This window comes from Dendrobates tinctorius, unplaced genomic scaffold (genome assembly GCF_039654945.1).
Source record: "Dendrobates tinctorius isolate UK_male_01 unplaced genomic scaffold, ASM3965494v1 ptg000166l, whole genome shotgun sequence".
Lineage (NCBI taxonomy): Eukaryota > Metazoa > Chordata > Amphibia > Anura > Dendrobatidae > Dendrobates > Dendrobates tinctorius.
In genome coordinates this window covers 5,236,660-5,261,794 of record NW_027361833.1, presented here as the reverse complement: position 1 = coordinate 5,261,794, position 25,135 = coordinate 5,236,660, and positions in this window count along the sequence as shown.

The following is a 25,135-nucleotide window of genomic DNA, read 5'->3' as shown; positions in this document are numbered from 1 at the left end:
GCAGGGGCAGGCTGATTACAACAAACTGAATTGACCAACAAGCGCAAGTGTGAACATTAGCAAAAAACAAACTTAACTTGAGAAGACTGGAAGAGAGCTGAAGTCCAGGACCTGAGAAGCACACTGAATCACCAGCACCCGGATAGGGCGTCGGCTGTCTTATATCCAGTCTGATACTCCAGAGATCCAATCATTATCTTCCTCATTAGGTGGCAGATCACTACCACTTAAACCATCCGCACTACCTCCTGTCACCACCAGAGGGAGAACGGAAGGGGAACTCTCAAATGGTGGAGCAGAAAATGAGTTCATGACAGTACCCCCCTTGAGGAGGGGTCACCGAACCCTCATTCATGCCACCAGGCCGATCAGGATGGGCCCGGTGAAAAGCACAAACCAATTTATTGGTATGAATATCAGAGGCAGAGACCCAAGAATTATCCTCCTGGACATAACCCTTCCATTTGACCAAATACTGGAGTCTCCGTCGAACCAAACGAGAATCCATTATTTTCTCTACCTCATATTCCACATTGCCTTTAACCAATACAGGATCAGGAGGTGCCGCCACAGGAACTACTGGCTCAACAAACCTCTTCAACAGTGATTTGTGAAATACGTTATGGATTTTGAACGTAACTGGAAGAGCCAATCGAAAAGAAACAGGATTAAGAATCTCCAAAATCTTATAAGGTCCAATAAATCTTGGCTTAAATTTTGGAGATGCAACCTTTATAGGAATATTCTTAGACGACAGCCAAACCATATAACCCACTTTAAACCGGGGACCAATGGTCCTACACCGGTTGGAAAAACGCTGGGACTTTTCCTGAGAGAGTGACAACTTATCCACCACTTGGTCCCATATCTGCTGCATTCTCACAACCACAGTGTCCACACCTGGGCAGGACGAAGATTCCACTTGCCCTGAAGAGAATCAAGGATGAAACCCAAAATTACAGAAAAAGGGTGACATCAGAGTGTCAGAACTAGCTCGATTGTTCAGCGCAAATTCGGCTGAGGGCAAAAATGAGACCCAATCATCTTGATCAGCAGATATAAAACATCTTAAATAAGACTCCAGGGTCTGGTTTGTTCTCTCAGTCTGCCCATTGGTCTGGGGATGAAACGCGGAGGAGAAGAATAACTGAATTCCCAGATTAGAACAAAAGGCTTTCCAGAATCTGGAAACAAACTGGACCTCTCTATCGGACCCAATGTTCTCAGGAATCCCATGTAACCGGACCACCTGTTGTAAAAACAAGGGCACCAACTCAGCGGAAGATGGCAACTTTCGGAGTGGTACAAGATGGACCATCTTCGAAAATCTCTCACAAATCACCCAGATAACAGTCATTCTCTGAGAGACAGGAAGATCAGAAATAAAATCCATTGAGATATGGGTCCATGGCCTCTTGGGCACCAGCAGGGGCATCAGCAACCCACTAGAACGAGAACAGGGTTTAGACCGAGAACAAGTCCCACAGGACTGTACAAAATTTCTGACATCACGAGATAAGGCAGGCCACCAAAATGACCGACTCACCAAATCTCTGGTACCAAAAATACCTGGATGACCAGCCAATGCGGAGCAATGGACTTCAGACATCACTCTCTTTCTCCACAGGTCAGGAACATACAATCTTCCCATAGGGCAATGCTCAGGTTTATCCTCCTGAAATTCCTCAAGGGCACGTCTCATATCGGGCGAAATGGCAGAAAGAACTACCCCCTCACCTAGGATAGTAGTAGGCTCGGTCACATTAAGAGAATCAGCAAAGAAACTCCTAGAAAGGGTGTCTGCCTTAACATTCTTAGTGCCCGGAAGAAAAGAGACCACAAAATTAAAACGCGTGAAAAACAAGGCCCATCTAGCCTGTCTAGGATTCAAGCGTTTGGCCGACTCCAGATAAATCAGATTCTTGTGATCGGTGAGGACCACAAATTGATGTCTAGCTCCCTCCAACCAATGTCTCCACTCCTCAAATGCCCATTTCATGGCCAACAATTCCCGATTCCCCACGTCATAGTTGCATTCAGATGGGGAAAACTTTCGAGAAAAGAAGGCACAGGGATTCATCTTAGAAGTCACAGGGTCTTTTTGGGACAACACAGCTCCTGCACCAATCTCAGAAGCGTCCATCTCCACTTGAAATGGAAGTGAGACATCAGGTTGCCGTAAAACTGGAGCTGAAGTAAATCTCCGCTTAAGCTCCTGAAATGCTGAGACAGCCTCAGGAGACCAATTCAGCACATCAGCTCCCTTCTTGGTCAGATCAGTCAGTGGTTTGACAATACTAGAAAAATTACCTATAAATTTACGATAGAAATTAGAAAAACCCGAAAACTTCTGGAGAGCCTTCAAAGAAGTAGGCTGAACCCAATCATAAATGGCCTGTATCTTGGCTGGGTCCATTTCAATAGTTGATGGAGACAAGATAAATACCAAAAATGAATTCCTCTGTACACCAAAGAGGCACTTCGATCCCTTAACAAACAGGGAATTCTCCCTCAAAATCCGGAACACAGTCCCGACATGTTCCACATGGGAATCCCAATCACTAGAAAAGATCAAAATATCATCCAGATAGATGATCAAAAACTTATCCACAAAGTCTCGGAAAATATCATTCATAAAGGATTGGAAGACAGAAGGGGCATTAGAGAGCCCAAAAGGCATCACCAGGTACTCAAAATGTCCCTCCGGAGTATTAAATGCCGTCTTCCATTCATCCCCGTGCTTGATGCGAATAAGATTATATGCCCCCCTGAGGTCAAGCTTAGTAAACCAGCAGGCACACTTAACTCTGGAGAATAAATCAGACATCAGAGGTAACGGGTACTGATATTTAACCGTCATCTTGTTAAGGGAACGATAATCAATACACGGTCTTAATGAACCATCTTTTTTGGCCACAAAAAAAAAAACAGCGCCTAACAGTGACGAGGATGGTCTAATATGACCCTTCTCCAACGACTCCTTAATATAGGATCGCATAGCATCATGTTCGGGTACAGATAAGTTGAAAAGCCGACCCTTGGGAAATTTACACCCAGGCATCAACTCAATTGCACAGTCATAACTCCTATGAGGAGGCAAAGACGCAGACTTACTCTCACTAAATACATCAGAAAAATCGGCTAGATAATCAGGAATATCATGAGACTGAGGAGAGGTGGAGAAAACAGGAGCGTCCCTAAGAACACACTGACAACCCCAACTCACCACAAACACAGATTTCCAATCCAAAACTGGATTATGAGTTTGCAACCAGGGGAACCCCAAAACAATAGTATCATGCAAATTATGCAGCACCAAAAATTTACAATTTTCTTGGTGGTCTGGGGCAACTCACATTATCACCTGGGTCCAAAACTGAGGTTTATTCTCCGCCAAAGGAGTGGCATCAATACCCATCAAAGGAATGGGCATCTCCAGAGGCGTCATGAAAAAACCACAACGTTTAGCAAAGTCCAAATCCATCAGATTCAGAGCTGTTCCTGAATCTACAAAAGCCTTAGTGGAAAATGTGGACAAGGAGCAGATCAGAGTAATTACTAAAAGGAACTTAGGTTGTATACTGCCCACAGCAAATGTGTGTGCAAAACGTTTTTCTCGTTTAGGGCAGACAGAAATAGTATGAGAGGCGTCTCCACAGAAAAAACACAGCTTATTACGCCTTCTAAACTCCCGACGTTGCGCCCTAGACATGTTACGGCGGTGGAACACGCTTAAAAAAATATAAATAAACGTGCTCGCCGCCCGGGCTCCACCGTGCGGCAGGTGATATAACCGCTGCTAGAGAGGCAGAACACTATGGCGGTAATGTGCATGGGGTTAACTGCACCCTAAGTGCACAGAAGCGAGCTCTGTTATGCTCACAGAGCTGCAGACTAAAGAATAAAGTAATACGCTAAGGCCTGTTTCACACTTGCTTTTTTTTGCAGCGCGTTTTTCTCGCAAAAAAACGCATTGAAAAACGCATACAAAAGCATACAACTGCTGCGTTTTTTTCAAGCATTTTTATGAGCATGCATGAAAAAAACGCAGCGTTTTTATGCGTTTGTATGCGTTTTTAGTGCGTTTTTACCGCGTTTGCGTTTTTTTCCAACATTAGGTGGCCCCTCACACTAACCCAAACCATGACTTTACTAACCCTAACCCTGACCCTAACCCTAACCCTAACCCTGACCCTAACCCTAACCCTAACCCTAACCCTTAACCAAACCATACTTAACCCTAACCCTGACCCTAACCCTTAACCAAACCATACTTAACCCTAACCCAAACCCTAACTAACCTTAACCCTAACCCTAACCCTGACCCTAACCCTAACCCTAACCCTGACCCTAACCCTAACCCTTAACCAAACCATACTTAACCCTAACCCAAACCCTAACTAACCTTAACCCTAACCCTAACCCTGACCCTAACCCTAACCCTAACCCTAACCCTGACCCTAACCCTTAACCAAACCATACTTAACCCTAACCCTGACCCTAACCCTGACCCTAACCCTAACCCTAACCCTGACCCTAACCCTTAACCAAACCATACTTAACCCTAACCCTAACCCTGACCCTAACCCTAACCCTAACCCTGACCCTAACCCTTAACCAAACCATACTTAACCCTAACCCTGACCCTAACCCTTAACCAAACCATACTTAACCCTAACCCAAACCCTAACTAACCTTAACCCTAACCCTAACCCTGACCCTAACCCTAACCCTAACCCTGACCCTAACCCTAACCCTAACCCTTAACCAAACCATACTTAACCCTAACCCTGACCCTAACCCTTAACCAAACCATACTTAACCCTAACCCAAACCCTAACTAACCTTAACCCTAACCCTAACCCTGACCCTAACCCTAACCCTAACCCTGACCCTAACCCTTAACCAAACCATACTTAACCCTAACCCTGACCCTAACCCTGACCCTAACCCTAACCCTAACCCTAACCCTGACCCTAACCCTTAACCAAACCATACTTAACCCTAACCCTAACCCTGACCCTAACCCTAACCCTAACCCTGACCCTAACCCTTAACCAAACCATACTTAACCCTAACCCTGACCCTAACCCTAACCCTAACCCTAACAATAACCCTAAACCCCCTTAACTAACCCTAACTCTAACCCAAACCCCTAAATTCCATGGTTAACAAAAAAAAAACGCATGTGCAAAAAAACGCATACATAAGCATGCCAATGCGCACATATGCGCACCCATAGACTTATATTGGGTGTCTTGCTGTAAAAAAACGCATTGCGCGCATGCGTTTTTTTTAGGCAAATCGGACGCACAAAAAATGCAACAAGTTGCATTTTGTGCGCCCGAGCGCATACCGCAAAAAACCGCATGCGCGGTAAAACGCGTACAAATGCATGTGTATGCGCACATAAGCGCATCCCATGCAAAGTATAGGAAAAAAAACGCATGCGCTATTTAGCGCTAAATTACCGCGAAAAAAAACGCAAATGTGAAACCAGCCTAAGTCTGTTCGGGGACACAGACTAACAGTGAAACTGTCACGGTATAAATAGTCACAGAAGTAGCCTTAAGCAGCAGGACTACTCCCTCTAGACCTACCGTGAAATCAGATAGGAGGCGTCGCAACTGCAGACGCGGAAAAAAACGCAACCGCAGCGCGGTGTGAACGGAGCCACAGAGAAGACACCGCAATCTCGCTGGCGCAATGCAGGACGCTAGCTGCTGAGAACATATAGCTGGAGCATGCTGACGCTAGCGCTGCTACTGGCGGCTGCCCAATCACTCACACAGTCGTAATATCAGAGGGAAGGGGTTTCATAATAAGTCAGCCACCAGTCCAAGCATACATCACCATACATACAGCAGCAGTATGAAAATACTAGCGCATGGCATAGCGGCCATGCGCACTTTTTATAGCGTACGGGACCTGCCAGAAATCTCCAGAGCCCTGAGCTAAGCCAATGGAATCAGGAGCAGGACCTGAGCACCTGACTCCTGAACTCCAATGGGAGCTCATTCCAGGAGCATGCTCAGAAGCTGGCTGAAAGGACTTAGTCTCTGGAGACAAATGTGAGGATCTGGATCTCTGCATAAGTATGGCAGGACACAGATTCCTAACATTACCCCCCTCCTAAGGCCCCCTCCTCCCCAAGCCCTCCGGGCGAATACCCTGTGCCCTACGGTGGCATAGGGCTCAAACTCGTCCGAGGGCAAGCTTGGTGTCCAGGTAGGGGTTACAGTAACCCTAGACACCTGGAAGGCATCAGAGGAACCGAGGTCACCAGGTTTCAAGAGGGACACTTGGGAGATAGTAAGAGCGGGAGTGACAGAGGCACGCTGCCGCGTGTCGGCAGATGTCGCCGCCCCCTGTCTAGGAGGGTTAGGCTGAGCACATAAGGTGCAAGCCTGAATAAATTTCTTTATGCCCCGAGCTCTATGGGGCCACCAATATGCATCAGCCAACAGTTTTGAGACCTGCATATAGCCCCGATGGTGGTGCGTGTTAGGCGCATGTGCCCAGGCGAGCACCTGAGCCCTGAGATGAGGAGGGACAAAGGTCTCGATAGCCGGTTAAGACTCCGACCTTTGCAGGGAGCCGGCTTCCGGAGAAACCGCACAGACATGGTGACAACCGCAGATGGATTCCCGGTCAGAGTCTGTATTAAAGTTAGTGCGAGACACCTCCATGGGCTCAGGAGGTAGAACCTCCGGCTCGTTTAGCTCAAGGGGTACAAAAAATTTGGGAACAGAAACGGATTTGCGCTTGGAGTGAGCTTGCTTCATACCGCGCTCCGAAAAACGGAGATGGATGCGTGAGGAGACTGAGATTAGCTCTTCCAAGCTAGTGGGAGTCTCTCTGGTAGAGAGAGCATCCTTCACATGCTCCGCTAGACCTCTCCAAAAAACGGGGATTAGGGCCTTGTCGGACCATTCCAACTCGGACGCCAGTGTCCGAAAACAGACGGCATACTCGCTAACCGAGAGTGACCCCTGAGTAAGGGCGAGTAGCTGTAGGGACATATCATGCGTGACCCGAGGACCGAGAAAAACTTGCCTGATGGCAGTCAGCAAGTTAGCCGCGGACCGAATCTCGGGGTCACCACGCTCCCACAGAGGCGTAGCCCATTCCAGCGCCTTGCCCGACAGTAGGGAGATGACAAAAGCCACCTTAGCCCGCTCCGTAGGGAATTGCGCAGCCAGCAGCTCTAGGTGTATCGAGCACTGGCTGATAAAAACCCTACAGGAGGCGCCATCCCCAGCATATTTATCGGGCAACGGGAGGCGGGTAACTGTCGGCGCAAGGGCGTACATGGACTTACGCCCTACCGCGTCCGTAAGTGCCTGGACGGCAGCATCTGTAGCCTGCGCAGCTGCGAGAGACCTCTCAAGGGTAGCAAGACGAGCCTCGAGCTGACGCACAAGCTGTAACAGCTGCTGCTGATCTGCCATCTCTAGCCAGACCCAGGCGCTAGTATTACGCTACGGCGGCGGAACAAGCTTAAAAAAATATAAATTAACGTGTTCGCCGCCCGGGGTCCACCGTGCGGCCGGTGATATAACCGCTGCTAGAGAGGCAGAACACTATGGCGGTAATGTGCACGGGGTTAACTGCACCCTAAGTGCACAGAAGCGAGCTCTGTTATGCTCACAGAGCTGCAGACTAAAGGATAAAGTAATACGCTAAGTCTGTTCGGGGACACAGACTAACAGCGAAACTGTCACGGTATAAATAGTCACAGAAGTAGCCTTAAGCAGCAGGACTACTCCCTCTAGACCTACCGTGAAATCAGATAGGAGGCGTCGCAACTGCAGATGCAGAAAAAACTGCAACCGCAGCGTGAACGGAGTCACAGAGAAGACACCGCAATCTCGCTGGCGCAATGAAGGACGCTAGCTGCTGAGAACGTATAGCTGGAGCACGCTGACGCTAGCGCTGCTACTGGTGGCTGCCCAATCACTCACACAGTCGTAATATCAGAGGGAAGGGGTTTCATAATAAGTCAGCCACCAGTCCAAGCATACATCACCATACATACAGCAGCAGTATGAAAATACTAGCGCATGGCATGGCGGCCATGCGCACTTTTTATAGCGTACGGGACCTGCCAGAAATCTCCAGAGCCCTGAGCTAAGCCAATGGAATCAGGAGCAGGACCTGAGCACCTGACTCCTGAACTCCAATGGGAGCTCATTCCAGGAGCATGCTCAGAAGCTGACTGAAAGGACTTAGCCTCTGGAGACAAATGTGAGGATCTGGATCTCTGCATAAGTATGGCAGGACTCAGATTCCTAACAAGACAAAACCCAATCACATTGCATAGGTTCAGACATTTGCTCAAAAGGTGGCAGCGCCTCCCATGTAGTTTTACGTTCACGTAAACGCCGATCAACTTGAATGGCTAATGACATAGAGCCATCCAGACCAGAGGGAACAGGAAATCCCACCATAACATCTTTTACGGTCTCTGACAAACCTTTCCGAAAGAGAGCTGCCAATGCACTATCATTCCATGTAGTAAGGACCGCCCACTTTCGGAATTTTTGACAGTACAACTCTGCAGGATCCTGACCCTGGTTTAATGCCAACAGGGTTCTCTCAGCTTGATCAACGGCATTAGATTCATCATACAACAACCCCAAGGCCTGAAAAAATGCATCCACATTAGTCAGAGTAGGATTTTCAGGTGTCAGAGAAAAAGCCCAATCTTGGGGATCGCCGCGCAGCAAGGAGATGACATTTTTAACCTGCTACACAGAGCTCCCCGATGAGTTAGGCTTCAAAGCAAGAAATAATTTACAATTATTCTTAAAATTCAGAAATTTAGACCGATCCCCAGAAAACATATCAGGAGTAGGAATCTTGGGTTCAGCAGCATGTGACTGAATAAGGTAGGTGGAAGTTCCCTGTACTTCTGCAGCAAGCTGCTCCACACGATCAGACAGTTGCTTAATCTTCATTAGGACAAAAAAAAATCCTCCTACGGCCCCAGAAAAAAAGATGAAAAAAAAATTCTGACACTTTTTTTTTTTTTTCCCTTTCTCTAACAATTCTTTCCTGCTTTTGAGTACCCTAGAATCTGCAGTATGGCTGGTGATTCTGTTATGAATGGGAAACCGAGGAGGAAAAACAAGACAACAAGCTAAGTCTCAGAAAACCAGAGAAGTTGGTAACTATGCAGATTGCAGATCCCTGATCTTAACCGCACAACTAGCAGCAGTCGTGGAGCGTTCCTACGTTGGTCCTAGACGCCTCGTCACAACCGGAGAACTACATAAGCCTAAAGCAGGAAAAGAGGAAAACTAACTGCCCCAGAGCAGACCCCAAAGGAAAGACAGCCCCCCACATGTATTGACAGTGAAACAAGATGAAAATACAAACAAAGGCTGGAAAATAGGCTGAGCAAACGATGGGGCCTGGCTAACTATAAAGGACAGAAAAGGAAAGACACTGTCTGCAATCTGCCAAAAAAAACCTACAAAAATATTGTCCAACACTTCGGATAGCAAAATTAACTCTGAAGTCACTAGACTTCTAAACCTATATCAGCACTCTGAAATATTCTGAGACAGAGCAAAAAAGAGGCCAATCTAATAAGGGACAAAAAGCAGATTGGCCAATACTGATTAATAGGAGTGGAATTTCAGCATAGCCCTAGCAGGGGCAAACTGAATTGACCAACAGGCGCAAGTGTGAACATTAGCAAAAAACAAACTTAACTTGAGAAGACTGGAAGAGAGCTGAAGTCCAGGACCTGAGAAGCACACTGAATCACCAGCACCCGGATAGGGCGTCGGCTGTCTTATATCCAGTCTGATACTCCAGAGGTCCAATCGTTATCTTCCTCATCAGGTGGCATATCACTACCACTTAAACCAACCGCACTACCTCCTGTCACCACCAGATGGAGATCGGAAGGGGAATTCTCAACTGGTGGAGCAGAAAATGAGTTCATGACACTTGTGCCTCTAGGCAAGGTTCCCGTCCCGGCACCTGGTAGTGGACAGCAGCAGCCGCAACTCCCGGAGTTGCTGATGGAGTGGACCACAGTTGGATTCGGGCAGGGGCAAGACCAGCTTTGGCTGGGGTCGTCGGTGGAGGCCAGTGCAACCGCGCCCGGTCCAGACAGGGACGCGGTCCCGGCCCTCCGTTCTGCTCCAGAGCCCTCATATATCTCCTCCAGATGGGACTCATCCAATGGCAATATCGGTTCTGAGGTGGTGGCGGCCGCTGCAAAGGGTGTATCAGCGGTCGTAGCCTCCGTGGAGGCGGCCTGGGGGCGAGTGGCTTCTCCTTCCCCCGTTCTTCTGTCTCCTTTTCTCTTTCCATCATGGCATTGTGGCGTTCTTCTCCCTCCTCTCTCGGCTCCTTTCCCACCACTGGCTTCTGCCCCTCCTTCCTGGGGCGGCGTCTTCTTCCAGCGCCTCCATATCAAGCCAGTATACGAACCCCTCGGGGGGGTGGGCCATGTTGCTGTCACATAGTAATTCAGGCAGGGGAGGCCCAAAACTGTCCGTGGTCTTTTTCTAGGACCTCCCATCTCGTCACGCCCTTCTTCTCTACGCCAACGGCCATTTTTAATGTTCATTTCACAGTCTATTAAATTGGGTTTTCTGCACATTCTCAAAAGTTTTAAGTCCAACAAACTTAGGCACACAGAACCCGATGGCATTGGGTCTCGTCATCCTGTTCGTGATGCCAAGTTGGATCCTCCTCCCAGGGCCGTGGGGTACTCGGTACAGGGCCAGTATCAGCGGGATGTGTCACAGCAGCAGTGACCCGGACCATGGCCCTGGGCGTCCAAGTAATAGTGAGATGTGAATGGTGGAATGTAGTTAGATGACTAGTTCGTGACGCCACCTGTGGTGTTTGGCAAGGGAGGTGTTAAGCTGACGCTGCATGCAGATCCTCCGGGACAGATGGTATGGTGCAGCAATGATGTTATAGCCCTCCACAGGCAGGGCTGTTGTCCCAGGGCAGTGTAGATGTGGAGACACTTAGATGGTGTAGTGTTTGGCACAGGGGATGTAGCAGTGCCAGGCGGACGGACGCAGGAAGGAATGTAGGACACCAGGGCATGTAGTTCCAAAGCTTTACTCACAGTCTGTAGTGCCCGCTTCTGTGCCGTGTCCTCCGGGTCAGGGACTCAGTCAACCTCCAGGCAAGATGGAATGCTCCCTTCCAACACTCCGCCAGCTTATGTGCCTTTTCTGAACATCTCCTCTATAGCGCCTTTAAGTGTGAAGATCTCCTAGTACTGAGTTACACTGGAGTTCCTCCTGACAGATGTTCCCAAGAACTCTACTTGTACGGCAGACAGCTGTAGCCTGCTTCGGGGACTCTCTACTCCTGAGTCCCGGCTCTCTATCCATGTTGCTGTTGTGCCCCAAGTCTTAGATTGGAGTAGTGCATTTACAGCCCACTACTCCACCGATGTCTGCAGCAGAACCATTAGTGTCCATACAACCTCGGGGACCGGGCCCTGGCCTTGCGCTTAGAACTTCTAGGCAAGGTTCTTCCTCTAACCCACGTCCTCTGTGTTCCCTTTTACTCCTACGTTCCGTACTTGTCTTTCCCTTCTATGGAAGCTAAGGCTTCAGTTCAATGTATTTCTCCTTCTTTCCTTTCCCATGCCAGCTGGCTCAGATCACTGAGGCAGCTGCAGCACTCCTTCCTCCATCCCTCTTCCAGGGATCCCCACTCCTCTCCGAGTGGCTTAACTAAACTCCTGAACTCAACTGAACTTGAACATCTATCCTGGAACCGTCCCACTCTTTTATATGTATTCTCAACTCCACCCACCTCCCAGCACGTTTAGCGTTCCAAGCAGGGAACCACCAAAGGTGCTCTGCTTCTCTCTAAGCAAGGAGCCGCAATGTAGTTTTGCTGAACTACTCTATTGTGTGGGATGCGAGTGTTGGAGCGTGGTCAGGAGCCTCCAACTTACCTGGATGGTGGGGCACCACACCTTAGGAGAAGGTGCAGTACCTCTGTGGCGACTGAGCCTCAAGGGCGCCACACTATAATTTCAATCCGCTGATATTTTTAACACTCTATATATTGACCCAAGTTGTGATGCTAATTTATAGTGAATCTTCTAGAAATGAGTAGATCAGGCAAAATTCAAATTTGCATGTTGGTGCAGATTTTTCTTGGACATTCACTTTGCAAAGAAGGTATTCTCCATGAATGTAATGTCCCTTTTAATACCTTGGGGTCTCTCAATAATTAATTAATAATTATTCTATGTAAAAAATAAAAAAAAAATTCTTATACTTAACTCATCGCTCACCTCTCTGGCCCACCGTTCCTCAACGCCAGCTGTATGGTCTTCGTTTCATCTTTGAATCACCATTGGCTGCACTGAAATACCCGGGCCTCTCATGCTAGACCAAGGATTATGAGTTTGATGCGCCCTAAAGGGTTCTACAGATGTGCTTGCAAAGGTGATGACATCACGGAATGGTCCGTGATCTTGGCAGGCGCATGTCCAGAACCTTCCCGGGGTTATCAAACCTGGAAGCTTTGGAAGTTTGAGAGGCTCTGGGATTTCATCATGGCCTGCGTTTATTCAGTGATGAGAGGACCAGATGATGGTGAGTTGCAGGAGGACCGAAGATGTTAGAGGTGAGGATTTTTTTTTTCTTCAAACATTTTGCATGGTTCAGAAAAATGATGGCCAAGGGCCACCATCTTGCTAGATCAAAGTGGAAGTAAATCTGCAGATTTTTAACAAATTTGAGTAGTATTCATTTCCACTCTTATTTATTCGTTCATCTCTTGCTGCATCCTATTTGATAGTGACTATCTAGAGCAAGAAGCCTATGTTACTCTCACTTTCTTGACTTTTAACCCCTTCTATATTCTTTCTCCATGAAAGATCTTTTGCTCTAAAGAACATTTCTGGATTGTTCCCTGACTGATCACTTTTCCTTCTGGCGTCATTGAGCATACAGTACATGTCTGCTGCTTTGCTGGTTTAAAAATCAGTCACATGACAATTGCTCATTCAATGGTTATTCATTCAACCAGCAACTTAATTCTGGGTAATATGTGTATGGTGCCTTAAGTTATTGTAGATGGAAACAGCTCAAATGGACAAAAGCTAGGAATCAGTTAATAGTAAAAATAATGACTTTATTCCAGGTGGTAATGGTCATTTAAGTATAAATAAGCCCAACATATTTAAAGAGTGATTTCTGTATAAATTGCTGTCTGTATGTTAGAAGCAAGTTTTGAATATAGCAATTACAGTTGAATAGTATGATTAATACCTATTGAAGAAACACAAGGATCTTAGGCTCTGCATATTTTGATTTTATGAATGTAAGTGATCTTCTTGAAATTGAAGTTATGCTCCGTTTATTGTGTTCATTCCTAGTGAATGAAAGTACAGAGGTGATTACAGTTAAATGGTCTAGTCTGCCTTAGCAATCAAGACAATGTTCTGAGATTATCATTCTACACTACATCCTTTTGCTGAAATGGTTTTATATCTCTATCATGAGGGCAATTTACAGAGCTGCAGTGTAAATATAAAATAGCAAAACCATTTGGAAGTGTCACATAAACAGTGTCGCGTAAGCGCGAGATTCATCGTGGTGTGTGATTATATATTCAGTCTAGTTTACCAAACACAGTATCTCACTATGAAAAACCTATAGAATTGTGAAACATAAGGACAGGAAGGAAACATCTACAAAATTTACACCTCTGAGGTTCTAGTTCTAAGTATTGCATGACTCGAAGTTGGAAATAGAATAAGTTCACATAACATAACCAAATCTTTGGAATACCGCTGTAACAGCAGAGACTTTGACAATGTGGGCCCCACCCCTTGTAATCACTTTGGATAATTAACTTGAAGAACTTTATCCACTTGCAGTTATAATCGAGTAATACAAAGAACAAACCAAGCACAACTCAAGCAACACAGCAAGGCAACTGAAGCTACCAAAACATTAAAGTGCTAACTAACAGGGAAAGTCAAGGGCAGTGCACTGTACAACACGGACTGCCAAGAATTCTGTGAGTACGCTGCCATGATCAAAAAGCCAGAGGTCTGAAGGAGGTAGGGGTGCTTTCACATTACGTTTAGTCACATACTTGCTGGCCCCATCGGGGCATACATCCGATTTGTGCGTATTCGCCGACTGCGCCATAGACGTGGGCCATGGAACTGGCAGAGTACGGGGCCATGGTACCGGCAGAGAAAACATGCGCTCTGAGGTGCATCACTTTCAGACATGTACAATTACTGGAGGCGAACACTCAGATGTAGGAGACTACTCTGTAAGGAGGATAACCCAGCTAGGCGTGCCTCCTCCGTTACGGGTCTGGAACTGTTGGGGCTGTCACCTATCTTGCAGGTTGGGAAGCCTAAGGCCTGTTTCACACATCAGTTTTTCACAATCAATCAAGATCCGCCGTTTTGTGAAAAAAATGGATCTGCCAATTTTCCTTGCGGATCCGTTTTTTTCCCCATTGACTTTCATTATCGGCGGATTTTGACTGATGACTGTCCGTTGCATCTGTATTTCTGCGGATTCGCCAAATTTTTGGCGTCCGCAGAGATCACCGAACGGACCATGCAACTTTTTTTTGCAGTCCGGATCCGCATTTTTGCCTTTTAACCCCGAATCAAGTGTCGCTGCTGGTTGAAAATCTCTCTCTCCTTACCCGCAACCTCCATTCCTCTGTCGCGAAGGGATCTCCAGCCCCACATCTCTGATCGTGCGATCTCCAGCCCCATCCCGCGAGATGACCGTGCAATCTCCAGCCACATCGCTTGATCTCTAGCCCCATCCCTCGAGATGACCCCGCGATCTCCAGCCACATCGCGCGATCTCCAGCCCCATCCCGCGAGATGATCGCGTGATCTCCAGCCCCACATCTCTGATCACGTGATCTCCAGCCCCATCCCGCAAGATGACTGGTATTAATTTTTTTTATTTTTTCCTGCCGCGGTTCCTTTAAATTTTTACCATCGGCGGATCCGTACATCCACCGATCTGCTGTCCCCTGTTTCTATCAGTCCGCCTGTGGATCCGTTTTCCGCTATTTTGGCGGATTTAGACTGACAGAAAAAAATGAAGTGTGAAACAGGCCTTAGGATTCAGACTGTACTCTGAACTTGAGAAAAGAGGGAGTGGTTAAGCTGAAGGAACTGCAGCGCGCAAGTAATCAGACAGTTTGGGAGGAAAATACGAGCGTGCAGAAGTCCTGTGAGGAGGCTAGAGCTGAGACGCTGCGCAAAGGTTTAGGACTGGGCTGGAGAGAACACAGCGAGACGACTAGAGACTGTCGACTGAGTTTTGGTCTGACCTTGCTATCACCGCTAACATCGCGGACACAGCTGACACAGCTGACTCCGCCTAGAACACTGACTGAAGGTGACAAGGTCGGTAAACGGGACGCAGACCCACATCAAAACGGTGCAACGAACCGGGCCGCATGTGGTGAACTGTGCCTTGACTGTGCTGCGTGCCTTCGTTGTGTTGAGACAATCACAGCTGGTGATAAGGACGATTTTGTTCTCTCCGCTGCCGCGATTTCTGTGCCCAAGACCCGCATTCGGACCATGAGGAATCACCGCATACGATCATCAGGAAACGTTGCCATCATAGGATCCGAGACACTGTTTTCCTCAGGACTGCAACGGATCCTTACTACGTCACAGCCCAAGCGCCATCAGCGATACTCAGGATTCCAACTGTGACTGGTGCCAGATTGATAAGTTTATTATTGTAGAATTTGCTGTTAGCCCATTCCTGTTCCCTCAGTTCCCTCCCTGTGTGGGGAATCTGCTGTAAATAAACCCCTGTTACCATTGGTCTGTGTACGGTCCGTTACTTCATCCTACGTGCCTGCTGATATCTCACAACTCCATAGCACTCTAACTATTTGAATACTCGGTCTCTGCCTCCTTTACTACCTAACATTCCCACGCTCCCATCTAGCAACCAGCAACTGTAGTCTCTGTCCTTTCTCAACTGTAAGGGTTTATGTACATGTTAAGTGTTTGGTGTAGAAAATTTTGCACCATTTATTGGCAGGAAAAGCACAACGTAAATTAGGAGCTTTTTTGATGCTTTTTTTTTACATTCGTTTCTGTTGCAGATTTCTCCCCACTCATGGCAACACAAGACCCATATGTACCCAGAAATAAAAACACCATACGAATATATTGGAAGAAATGGCCGTGATGATTTATTTAGGGTTACTTGAAATCTTATATAATAAAAAATTCAATTCACCAAATAAATAATTCAATTCTCCATTAACCAATAACTTAAATACCAGTAAACAATCCACCCTTAGATAGGGCAATTTACCCACAAATAAAAACATCACAACGAAAGTTCAAACAAGGGGAGGGAGGGATCTTCTTTCTTCAGCGGTGTCCAGACAATGGGGAAAATAAAGCAACAGCTGGGATTAAATACAGAAATTCTGCCCGCCGATTTCTGAATGGACCAATTAAAACTTCTAAAAAGAGCACCAAGAAACCGGTTATAGCCGGATCAGAGTGGCTCCTGTCAGCCTTCACAACTGACCAGTGACCTTTACTTTACCTTGAATTTCTTAGAGTAGTTATGCACTAGGACCCGTGTTGCCATGAGACCCCCCCTTTATTTTTGCTCTTCTTGCGGAGGGGTGGGGGCTTTACATTAGTGTGGGTGAAATCTGCAGCAAAAATGTTGAAAGAATTGACATGCTGCAGATTTAAGTCTGCTCCAAATATGCAAGGAAAAAAATAAGCAACGTGTGCATGAGATTTCATGATTTAGATTTTGTGACTTAACTGTGCCCAAAAAATGACAAAGCTGCAATGTGTGCGCAGGCTCTATAGCCAGGAGCAGTGAGTGAAAAATGCAGAAGTGGTAAGGTTTTTCTATAATACTTTTCTTCCGTCTGACCCACTCATGAATTTCCCGTACAAATACTGAGGTAAAAAAACTCACCAAACATTATTTTTTTGCAAACTTTGGATTTTGTATTTTTTTCACCACTTAAATAAAGCAGAACCTACATATGTTTGGTATCTGTTGCACCACATTTTTCATTTTTTTTTCATTTTTCAGAACACCATATGGTAAAACCAAATTGAGTAGTTCAAAAGTTCAACTCGTCCTGCAAAAAATAAACCTTCACATGGCCATATTGACCAAAATTAAAAAAGTTATAGCTCTGGGAAGACAGGGAACAAAAAAAACGAAATGCAAAAAAGGGAAAACCTTAAAGTCGTGAAGGGGTTAAACCCCTCACTGGTATACACCGTACAGTTACAACATATGTTGTCCCCCTGACTTTGATGCCCTCATATGGCTATGTCAAAGAAGAAAAAAAAAATAAAGAAGTTATGGCTCTTGGAAAAAGAGGAAAAAACAAAAATGCAAAAAAAGGAAAATAGCCATGTCAGGAAGGGGTTAATAGACTACATTTCATGCATATACTCTGAGGTGACATTGTTAAACATTTCGATGAATTATTAATTATTATTGTTTTTACGATAGTCATATGCTGAATTTTAAGCATTTAATTACCCCTCTGATCTTTATTATTGAATTCTACCTGCTCTAGCCCCTTAACGACCGCACATTAAAACGGTGGTCATTAAGGGTACTTATTCTGTCATTGCCGTTTTAAGATGGTGATGGGGAATAAGGGTATAGCGCCACCCAGTGGCGTTTCCAGCTAGTGTCAGCTGTACATGATAGCTGACACTCTGTAGTATCGGCTCAGGCAATTTTGCAACTGATTGGGGACGATTAACCCCTTAAATACCGCTTTCAATCGCAACAGCGGAATTTATGTTGTTACAAGAGGGTCACAAGGCCTCCTTAGTAACTGTTGGACCCCCATGATGACAATCTCAGGTCCTGATGGTTACCATGGTACCCTGAGGTCATGCGATGACCTCAGGGTAAGATGGCCAGGGAGATCTTGTTCTAATCTGAGTGTTAAAGGCACAGTCAGTGAAACACTGACTGCTCTCATAAACTATGTCTGAAAAATCTGAATAAAATGTAATCAAAAAATATTATGTGCCCCAAAATGGTACCAAAACAATTTGCAACTGCAAAAAATAAGCCCACGTACAGCTCTGCTTGCCACAAAATAAAAAGTTACAGTTCTCATAATATGGTGAAAAAAAACCCCACACTTTTTATAAAGTAGCATATTTACTGTGCAATAGCAGCAAAACCTAAAAACAAACTATATACAGTAAATATGGTATCACTGTAATCGCAAAGACCTGAAGACTAAATCCGCCATATTACTTATACCGCACCGTGAACCACGCAAAAATAAAAATAAGAATTACTGGTACTGGTGTCTATTTGTTCATTCTACCAAACAAAAATCGGAATAAGGCTCGGCTCACATTTATCCTGCACTCTCCGCTGATCGCTTATTTCGGGGCTTCTATATAAAGTCCTCAAAACCGTGATTCAGACAAAACTCCAGACAGAGCCACTCACTTATGAGGCAGATGGAGTCACTTTGGAATGGTCTCTGTTCTGGGGATGTCACTTTTTTTAGGTGTCCTATTAGTGCACAAGTGTGGGCGGCCACAGATCTGTGCTTGTCTAAAAAGATTGATAACACCTGAGCAGACGCCAAACTGAGTACCTCATAATGGTGGGTGGTTCCGATAGGTGTTTTGTCTTAATCACATTTTTGTGGGATTTACATGGAAACCCCGATGTGTAGAACAGAAGAATGTGACCCAGCCTTATTCTGGAAGCGATCAAAAAATATTATGTAAGGGGGTGAAGAAGAAGAAGAGCCCAAAGGAGGTTACCTTCCCTGCTCCTTATCCGGAACCATTTAGCTAGCCAGCAGGGTTGCCGGGGGTCAAGACTTTCTGCCCTGGACAGACTGGACCATGTGACTGCAAGGGGCAGGGAGGAAGAGGAAGGGGCGGTGGACCGGAAGGTGTGCAGGCAGAAGGCGTGAAAACAGATTGAGTCAGGCACAGAGGAGAGCATGCCAGAGACAGGGGAGAGTGCGCCAGAGAGAAAACAGGCTGCAGCACCGCACTCCCAGAGAGAGAGAACTCCCCGTCAGAGTTTTGGGACTGAAGTATGAGACATAGTGCGTGATGTATGTGAGTACATGGATTCGGTAGCCTCCGTGACCAGAGGAGACCTTCCCCCTGCAAAAACTGTGACCCGAGCGTGCAGTACTGGGGACCCCAGTGACAAGCCGGGGCTCTTGAGTGTGGCCAAGAGACCTCCCAGTGTGCGTAACATCGTTACTGCAGAGAGATTGTCAGCATGCCATGCAGAGACTTAGAGCAGGGGAGACTCAGGTTTACAGCATCTCCCTGCTTCCTGCTTTAACCCATGAGGTCCCAGCTTCACCCTGAGAAGAGACTGCAGAGACTTAACCCCTGAGGTTCCAGCTACATCCAGAGGACACTACAGGGACTGCAAGCGCTGCTGTTGACAACGCCAACGTGGGAGAAAGAGACCCTGCAATCAAGCTTTCCCCAGACTGATAAGTCATATTATTTCCAATCGAACCGTCTCAACTCTACATAACTGTTTAGTAGTTTTCTTAGTCTATTTTGCTGTTTATATTGTTACTCTTACTCATTTAATCCCCTTACTGCTCCTCCCTGAGTGGAGAATCTATCCCCTGTAAATAAAGCCTTTAACTCTTGGTCTGTCTCTGATCTGTGGCGACATCCTCAGTACCTGCAGGTTATTACAATTATGTACCCCAAAATGTTACCAATAAAACCCCTAATTTATCACGCACAAAACCAACCCCACTCAGGTCCTTCATCTGTCACTGGAACTTTAGGAGTTTCCCATGTTACTAGTGGAACAAAGACTCTGGAAAAACAACATGGCTCCCGCCCCATCAAAAAAAATCTAGTGAATTCTACGCTCCCAAATCCAAAAGTCCCCCTCCTTCTGAGCTTCACTGTGCCTAAACTACAGTCAGCAGCCACATGTTTAGCATCATTGTAGTGGGGAGAGAACACGTAACAATTTACAGGGTGTGTGTCGCCAGAAGCACAAGCTGGGCATAATGTATGGCGGTTCTACAGTATATGGGGGCTCTATACAGTATGGGGACACAATGTATGGGTACTAGACTGGCAGATTTGCAATTCTTCAGGAAAAAAAGCTTGGCATGGATATCACAAAATAATGCATCAGTACATGAATTCATTGAGAGATGCAGTTTCTACAATGGGGTCACTTTTATTTTTTTTTCTGTTGTTCTGGCACCTGTGGGGCTCCGCATATGTCAACCCCAAACTATTCTAGCATAATGTGTGCTCCAAAAGCCAAATGGTACTCCTTCCTTCTCAGCCCTGACGTGTGGCCTAAGGCTGGAATCACACTAGAGAGAAATACGGACGAGTGCTATGCGAGAAAAAAATCGCATAGCACTCAGACCAATGTTAATACAGTTTTACACAGGGGTGTAAAAGGGAACCTGGAAACTATAGGCCGGTAAGCTTAACATCTGTTGTGGGTAAAATTTTTGAAGGGTTTTTAAGGGATACCATTATGGAATATCTCAATGTTAATAAATGTTTAACTCCATTTCAACATGGATTTATGAAGGATCGCTCCTGTCAAACTAACCTGATCAGCCTCTATGAGGATGTAAGCTCTCAAATGGACCAAGGAGAATCATTGGATGTCATTTATCTCGACTTCTCTAAAGCATTTGACACTGTCCCACATAAAAGATTGGAAAGTAAGATGAGAAAGCTTGGGCTAGGGGAAAATGTGTGTAGATGGGTAGGTAGCTGGCTTAGTGATAGAAAACAAAGAGTGGTTATTAATGGTGCATACTCAGATTGGGCCAGGGTTACTAGTGGGGTACCACAGGGTTCTGTATTGGGCCCCCTACTATTTAATATATTTATTAATGATCTAGTGGATGGCTTACACGGTAAAATATCAGTATATGCAGATGATACAAAACTATGTAAGGTAGTTAACACAAAGGAGGACAGTTTGCAACTACAGACAGATTTGAGTAAATTGGAGAATTGGGCTGAAAAATGGCAAATGAGGTTTAGCACAGATAAGTGTAAGGTTATGCACATGGGAAGGAGAAACAGATGCTATAATTACTTACTAAATGGGAAACTGCTGGGGAAATCAGACATGGAAAAAGACTTAGGCATCTTAGTCAATAAGAAGCTAAATTGGAGTGCCCTGTGTCAGGCAGCTGCCACCAAAGCAAATAGGGTCATGGGATGCATTAGAAGAGGTCTGGGGACACGAGATGAAAACATAATTCTCCCTCTGTACAAATCACTCGTCAGACCACACTTGGAGTATTGTGTGCAATTTTGGACGCCGGTGCTCAAGAAAGACATTACTGAACTTGAAAGGGTTCAAAGGCGGGCTACTAAAATGATAAATGGAGTTTGTTCACTACAATACCCAGAAAGGTTATCAAAATTAGGTCTATTTACTCTAGAAAAGAGAAGACTTAAGGGAGACCTAATCTATATGTACAAGTATATCAGAGGGCAATACAGAGATCTCTCCAATGAACTGTTTGTACCAAGGACTGTGACAAGAACAAGGGGGCATTCTCTTCGTTTGGAGGAAAGACAATTTCTGCACCAGCATAGAAGAGGGTTCTTCACGGCAAGAGCAGTGAGACTCTGGAATTCTCTTCCTGAGGAAGTGGTGATGGCCAACTCACTGAATGAATTTAAGAAAGGAATGGATGCTTTTCTTGTGAGTAACAGTATAGAAGGTTATGAATAACAGAATATTATAGGTAGATGGTTGACCCAGCTTAGGGGAAGGACATTTTTTCCCTATGGAGAAAATTGGCTTCTACTCTGTGGGTTTTTTGCCTTCCCCAGGATCAACAATGCAGAAGAGCTGCACTAAAAATAGGCTGAACTAGATGGACATAAGGTCTTCCTTCAGCCTTCAAAACTATGTTACTATGTTACAATGTTAATATATGGGGCAGCTCCCATCATCTGTTTTTTTCTTGCCCGTATTATACGTGCGGGTGAAATCGCTGCATGCTGCGATTTGCACCGTATTACGCCCGAGACTTGCCAATGCAAGTCTATGGGTGTGAGAAAAAAACGGATTACACACGGATCATGTGTGTGACTTACGAGAAATACGCACCGGTGTCATTTAGAAAAGCTGGCAATTCAGTGCGCTATACTGTAAAATCACACTACCATGTTAAAATATAATAGATAGAGTACATGTATACACATAGTATAGGTATATATTTATATATGTCATCAACACACACACACACACACACACACATATGTATATATTTCATAGAGATATAGATAGCAGAATAGATGAAAATTCATTTGTCGGCATCTGTAAATTCATTACAGAACTTGACAGGATATGAGACATAGTTGTCAACGGTAGTCACTGAGGCTGCGCAGACTTCCAACCTGACTCGCTGTGAACTGACAGCATGGGAAAAAGTTCAGAAACTTTCCCACGCTAATCAGTTCATCTCCGGTCAGGCGGAGAGGCTGCGCAGGCAGCTTTTCCTTCATTCCTCCATGGTTTACAGCTGGACCGGTCGCATTAGCACCACTCCCAGTTGTAAACTATTTAACCCCTTCAGATGGATTGCCGTGTGGGACTTGACTGTACGGCGGACAGGTATGGGATATTGTTGCTTTTTTTATTTTGACTTTTTTACAGGAGAGCAATGGCTTTGATTTGATTGGGAGTGAATTAAAGATGGAAAAAATGTATCTTTATTCTTAATGTGTGTGTTTTTTTAATCCTTTCAGACTAGTGTATTAATAATGGATAGGTGTCTTATTGACACCTCTCCATTATTAACCAGGCTTAATTTCACCTAACAATAGCAAGGTGACATTAACCCCTTATTACCCCATATGCCACCTGCTACAGGGCAATGTGAAGAGAGAGGGTTAGTGCCAGAATTGGCACATCTTACAGATGCGCCTTTTCTGGGGTGGTGGGGGGCAGATTTTTTTTAGCTGGGGGGGGCAAAAACAATGGTACCTCTCTAGGCTATTAACATCAATCACTGGCTTGCCCTATCTGGCGGAGAAAATTGCACAGGAGCCAACGCAAGTTTTTTCCGTGAATTAGTCCTTTAATTTAACACCTACAGCTCCAAAATTTTACACACACACTACTAACATTATTAGTGAGGGACATATATAAAACTAATAGATATGCAATGGTTTACTGTATGTAAACCATGTCTCATATCTTGTCAAGTTCTGTAATGATTTTACAGAAGCCGACAATTGAATTATCAGCCATTCTGCTATCTACCTCTGTATGAAATATAAATATATATATATATAAATATATATATATGCGCGATTCCAAGCAAGAAGAAAATAGACAGCACTCACCGATCTTGTGGAAAAAATTATTTTCTTTCTTTAATGGCAACGGTAAAATCTCATGGCTGGGAGAGTGAGGACAGGAGTGTGCGAGTGCTAATGACGGCCGTTTCACGCTGAATAGCGCTTCTATGGGTATATGTATATATATATATATAGACTATATATATGTTTTCACGAATATTTGAGGCCATGGATCCATTATATGTCCATTTTGCAAGCCGGTGAGATTTTCGTATGGATGCCATATGGATGTCACACGGATGCTTAGATGCGAGAAAATAGCATCCTGGCATTTCACACCGATAACATACGGATCACTGTTCAGGAAACATTTCTGCGATTCTTATTTTTATACGTTCAGTCTGACTCCAGCCTAATAGTAATTTCTGCAAAACACAAGCCGCGGAGACACCATCACATGTTTCTCAATGCAAGCAATGACTAGCCAGGTCTTTCCCCGGGAGGGAACAACCACGGGAAGGGCAGTCTCCAATGAAGGAAACCACCTATGCCAAAACATGGTATCCATCCACAGACAGCTGTTTCGGGGTATTGCCCCTCATCAGTGTGGAGTAGGAATCTGGCCAGTAGGAGCAATGCCTAGTAGAAGACTGTGAAAATGAGGATGAATGAACTCATGGAGATCAACATCCAACACTGCGGAGACACCATCACATGTTTCTCAACGCAGTGATTCTAGGGCAATGCCCCCACCCTTATGGGAAATATGTAAATATATGCAAAACACAAGCCGCGGAGACACCATCACATGTTTCTCAATGCAAGCAATGACTAGCCAGGTCTTTCCCCTGGAGGGAACAACCACGGGAAGGGCAGTCTCCAATGAAGGAAACCACCTATGCCAAAACATGGTATCCATCCACAGACAGCTGTTTTGGGGTATTGCCCCTCATCAGTGTGGAGTAAGAATCTGGCCAGTAGGAGCAATGCCACTTTCAGGAGAAATTGCGCAATTAATTGCAGGGTCTAGTTTCACCTATTAACTATTGTGTACCTCATTGAAGAACACAAACCAAAAAGGACCACTGTGCAAGACTAGTATATAGGCCCTTTACAGTCCAATAGCTCATCATTAGAGTTGAGCGAAACGGGTCGAAAAAATTCAAAAGTCGCCGACTTTCGCCAAAGTCGGGTTTCATGAAACGACACCCAACCTTAGCGTGAGGTCGGCCACGAGGTCGGTGACTTTAGCGCCAAAGTCGCGTTTCAAAAGATGCTTTAGCGCCCTTTTTCAGCCAATCAGGAAGAACGGACACTGTGGGCAATGTGATGACATAGGCAGCGGTAACCATCATCTTGGCTTGCTCTGTGTGGCGTCACAGGGGGTATTATAGGGCGTGGATGCCGACCGCCATGTTACTCATGCTGATCTCAGAATAGGGAGAGCTGCTGCAGCTGCTGCTGATTCTGTAGGGAGAGCATTAGGAAGGCAAAAAGAAAAAAAAACTGCTTCTGCTGCTAGCGCTTTTCACTGTAGTTACTGTGCAGTGAAAGGTGAAGATTTTTGCTTTTGTGCAGCAGCGCTGGTGGTGATTAGCCTGCCTTTTTAAGGCTAGCTTCATTGCTGTGTGCACACTGGTGTTCAAACTGCTTTTTTAAAAGCAATCCAAATTGTATTGTTTTGTCCTGGTGAGGTAGTGAGCGTTCATTTTTTCACACACCGTACAGCGGTGTACGCTCCTCACACAGTACCGTGTAACGGCTGTTATCACGGCCAAATTGAAGCTATCTACGTGTGTA